At 33.2% G+C, this 5,092-nt stretch overlaps 1 pseudogene; it reads right to left on the minus strand.

Annotated features, from left to right (window-relative positions):
* Positions 1-714: 714 nt before the first annotated feature.
* Positions 715-4,724, minus strand: LOC123818040 (annotated as a pseudogene).
* Between the last annotated feature and the right edge of the window lie 368 nt (positions 4,725-5,092).

Raw genomic sequence — 5,092 nt, forward strand, 5'->3', positions numbered from 1 at the left:
ATGGCATCATTTGAAAAGATCAATACATTTGATAAATCTTTCACCAAATTTATCAAGAAATGAAAAATAGGAAAATAACAAGATAATAGCATCAGAACTAAGAGGGGCAGATCAATAGTGACCCCAATGGCATTTAAAGCATAATAAAGAAATATTATAAATAATATGATTACAATATATTCTACAGTTAAATAAAATGGAGAAATGACTTAAAACAAACTACTTGTTCTCAAGTAGAAACAGATACCTTGAATGGTCCTAAGTGTATGATGAAATTGAATTTAGTTTAAAATTTTCCACAAAGTATATTTTAGTCCTAGATGGTTTCATGAGGAAATTCTACAAAATCTTTAGAGAGAAATTCAAAACAAACTCTTCCAGAAAAAACAAGAAAGCAAACATTTTCTAATAGTTCTATGAGACCAGGATTACTATGATATCAAAACCAGACAAAGGCATTAAAAATAAACTTTATACCAATATCTACCATGAACATATCTAAATTTTTTTTCTAAAAAAGTATTAGTAAGTCAAATTAAATATATAAGTAGATAATGTGTTATGAGCTGGTGGTTCTTATTCTATATATGTGAACTTTACACATTCTTTTTAAATCAATTAATTTCATTCACCATATCAACAAACAAGCAAAAAAAAATGGAGAAAATGAATCATGTAATCATGTGATCATCTCAATAAGGACAGAAACAGAATTTAGCGAAATTCAATACCTAATAATGATAAAAAGTATTAGGCATAACAGGAATAAAGACAACTTCCTCATCCTGACAAAGGCATTCATGAAAGCTATACCTAATATCAGACTTAATGATAAAATACTGTGTTCACCCAAAGAACAAGAAAAAGGCAAAAATGTCAACTCTCATATCTTTTATTCAACATTTTTCCTGAGGCTATAGTTAGTGCAATAAAACAAGAAAAATAAGTACAAATTAGAAAAGTGGCAATAATCTCTTATAAGAAAGTATAGCTGCTTATGTAAGCAGAAAAAAAGAAGGAGCTCCTACCTTTTGCAACAGCATGGATGCAACTAGAAAGCATTATGTTAAGTGAAATAAGCCAGGTGGTGAAAGATAAATACCATATGATCTCACCTTTAACAGGAACCTAAAGAACAAAACAAAGAAACAAGCAAAATATAACCAAAGACACTGAAATAGAGAACAGTCTGACAGTGTTCAGAGGGGAGAGGAGAGGGAATTTCAGGGGAATTTTGGGGGAAAAGAGGAAGGGTTTACAGGAAGAAGTATAAAGGACACATGGATAAAAACTAGGGGCAGGTGGAAATGGGAGGGAGGAGGGGAGGTCTGGCTGGGCAGTTTGGGATGGGAGTAAAAGATAGAAAATTGTACCACAACAACAAACATGTATTCAAGTTTCAGTTTTGTCTGTAGTTGGTTGTTTCATTATGAGTAAACCACTGAGGATGATACTATCTAAACCCCTGATACAGAAACAAGCCAAAAAAAAAAAAAAAGAAAAAGAAAAGAGAGAGAGAGAGAGAAAGAGAGAGAGAAGGAAAGAGAGAAAGAAGAAAGAAAGAAAGAAAGAAAGAAAGAAAGAAAGAAAGAAAGAAAGAAAGAAAAGAAAAAGAAAGAAAAGAAAAAAGAAAAGAAAAGGAAAGAAAAGAAAAAGAGAAAGGGGAAGAAAGAGAAAGGGAAAGAAAGAGAAAGGGAAAGAAAGAGAGAAGCTGTACAAGTTAACATTATGCTTCCTTTGGCCCTAAGATTCTGTTATGTCTAATGATAAGTAATAAACATTTGCATATGTTGCTGGGAAATTAGTTTAATTTCCCTTGATCAGGCCTAAAGCTGAGCAGATGCTATTTCTTTTTGCATCTTTTCTACTATGAATGTGTGTAATTCTACAATGAAACTAAGCTGGAACATGTGGATTTACTGTTTTATATTCCGCAGTTGACCTTGAGACACACTTAAAATTGCTTTTTCTGAAAGCACAGAAGCTGTATGGACTAGGAAGAGTTTCAGCTGTCCTAATTCTTTCTAACCCTTTGTGTGAAAAATCTGCTGCTTTAAAAATATTCCCCTTTAATTTTCAGAGAAAAGTTTTATCAAAAATAGGCTTATATTTATGATTATATATAATATATGAAATTTTATATAAATTTTGTTTGTTGTGGCATTCTATTATTTTTTCAGAGCAAATCCGTCACATTTGTAATCATATGGCAAGAATTTCAAGATCTATAAAAGTACTTTGACTTAGTAGATATATTTGCATTAATGAATTTCATTTCTTATTAACTGAAATCTATAGGAATGTTTTTGCATCGTCCAAATATTTTTAATGATTCTAAGCAGTTTATATAGTGTGTTATATCTTAAAAAATAATTTTAAAACACAGTATGCTTATTTAAACTGTTACCCTTTATAATTCACTGACTTTTCACAGGTCAGTGTCTTCATTCTGTTACCTTACCGGGTATATTTGTTAGTGTTACATAAGACTTCACATAATATTAAATAAGAATTAAAAGTATAGCTAAAAATATGATCATGTTCTCTATGAGGATTCACCCTCATGGCCTCAGTCTCTATTGTGGTTATTTTTTTCTATTTGCTGACACTCTCAACCTAACTCGTTTTTGTTCCAGAGAAAATAAAGCTACTCCTCTGAGCTGTACCCCACCAAGTGCCCAGTAATTGTATATTATTGATTTTCTGGGACCACTGGTAACTGTCCACCAGGTGTATAGCAAGCATATTACCTTTAAGGTTCTTATGCAACATATTTCTTAGGAGGCTCTTATGGCCATCATCATATTCTTTTTTTGAAGGATTTGGAACCAAAATTAAATGGGCTATTTCAAGTTTTCAACCTGATAAATAATCTTTAAATTGTTGACTTTAGGAAGTATCTGTGGTTTTCTGTTACAACCTTCTTCATTGGAGGAAATGCCAGAGGAGTAGTCTAATGCAGATCCACTGACAGCATAACTGATTTGTTGGGAGAGTTTTTATTCCTTTTAACTGCCTTTAAAAGAAGCAATTGTAAATGGGTAATTTTTCTCACCTAACATTAGTGAAGTGTGTTGTAGCACACTTCAAAGTGATCTAACCATATGGTCATCTTCTTTGGAAATTATAGGTTAGAAAAATCCACTTCAATTTCAGCATAAGCCGTTTCTGGAATGGAACCTTTATTCTAAATGTTTAAGCTTATACACCTGAAGACTTACCCCTTAGAAGTGTCATCAGTATCAGCAACTTTCTGTTTCAAAGATAATTGACATTAGCTGTTCTACAAAGTCCTCTATTTGCTGTTTATTCAATTGATCATGTAGTTTTACACTAAACTTATGACAAAGAAAACTTGTTGCAAATGAGATTCAATTTCTTGAATCTCGTGATTCATGAAAAATCAATGAATAGGTCAGCAAAAGCTCTTTAGCCTCAACAAAAAGTAGGATGGTGTTAGAAGACCAATTATTCTTTAAATTTACAAATTTCTCCCACAACCATTAACCCTGAAACTTATGACACAATATCATTAATTTTTAAATTTACCAACCCACTTCTTAAAATTGTTTATGTTTATGGTTTAATATTCAAATTTGAAAAAATTTATACTTTTGAAAGTTATTAACCCTTGTATCTGTCTCGATCTGCCAAGATGTGTTTTGCTGAAGATATAGACATTATAGACTATGAAAATAATATACTCACACAAACACAGAGGTGATAAAGCAGTTATCTCTATATTTATATTTAGTTCAAATTTTTTAGTTTAAATATTTTTCTTAAATTAATATTTCTGTGACCTATTGTTTTCTGTTAATGTAAATATAACTTTAGAGTAAATTCCCCAAAATAGTATTAGTGAGGCAATGGGAGTATTTTAAATTTTGAATAGTATCGTAAAATTAACTCAACTAAAGTTTTTCTCAATTGACATTATGTTTGATATAGAAAGCATTAAAACACAATTCAAAGTAATGTAATATATATACATATATGTATATATGTATATACACATAAGCACACATATATAGGCTTAAATAGTGTCTTGGGTTTTTTTTTGCTATGACACAAAAAGTGTGATGTATTAGTTTTCTACTGAGACTTTAACAAATTTAGGACAACTTAGTGACTTTAAAAAATTATTACCTTCTATTTCTGTAGTTTATATGTGCAACCTAGGTCTAACTAGGCTAAAATGAATCAAGACGTGAGCAGAGCTTCATTCCTTCTGGAGTTTATAGGGATCTACTGTCTCCTTATCCTTTCCAGCTTCTAGATGATGCCCACATTCCTGGACTCATGGGCCCTCTCCTCCATTTTCATTAACTATGCTATACTACTTCTCACAGCTTTCTTCAGTAATCACATCTTCCTTTCACTGCTTCTTCTGTCTCCCTCTTCTACTTTGAAGTACACTTGTGATTCTATTGGATCCTTCTGGACAGTCCTGGGTAAAATGCTGATTTTAAGGTCAGCTGAATAACAACCTTAATTCTATCTTCAACTTAAATTCCCCTTCATTGTGAAATTGAATATACTCACTGGTTCTGCCAGTTAGGTGTGGAGGATACTGGCCAGCAGTATCCATCTCAGCTGCGGATGCTCGTCGAAACATGCTAAAAACATACACAGAGACAACCAGGTCCTGTGGGGGAATAGGAAAGCAGGGCCACTCCTCACATGGAGAACGCCTTGGCCACCTCTCTCCTGGAGAGCGCCATGGCCACTCCTCACATGGGGAGTGCCCCATTCCCCCTCCAGAGAGGCTTTTTATTGGTTTTGTTTGAATAAGAATTCAGGTAAAAGCTCATTAAACATTGCCAGGAAGTAAGGATCAAACAATAGATAGCAAGGTAGTCTGAGGGCCTATTTTGAGTCAGGGTCAAAGAGCTGTAAAACTTTAAAGAACAAACTTACTTCTTCCTTGGACCCTTATCAGTTAATTGAGAGCATTCTAAACAAAGCTGGTTTCACAGGATCTTACATATTCTTTCTTAGGCCTGATCACCCAGAGAACCTGCCCTTTTCAGGACAGAGCTGCACCACCCTGTCATTGTTTCAGCTTAGGTGGAGCAAGGGAACTAAGGCA

This window comes from Phyllostomus hastatus, unplaced genomic scaffold, assembly GCF_019186645.2.
Source record: "Phyllostomus hastatus isolate PE091 unplaced genomic scaffold, TTU_PhHast_1.1 phas_contig_254, whole genome shotgun sequence".
Classification (NCBI taxonomy): Eukaryota; Metazoa; Chordata; class Mammalia; order Chiroptera; family Phyllostomidae; genus Phyllostomus; species Phyllostomus hastatus.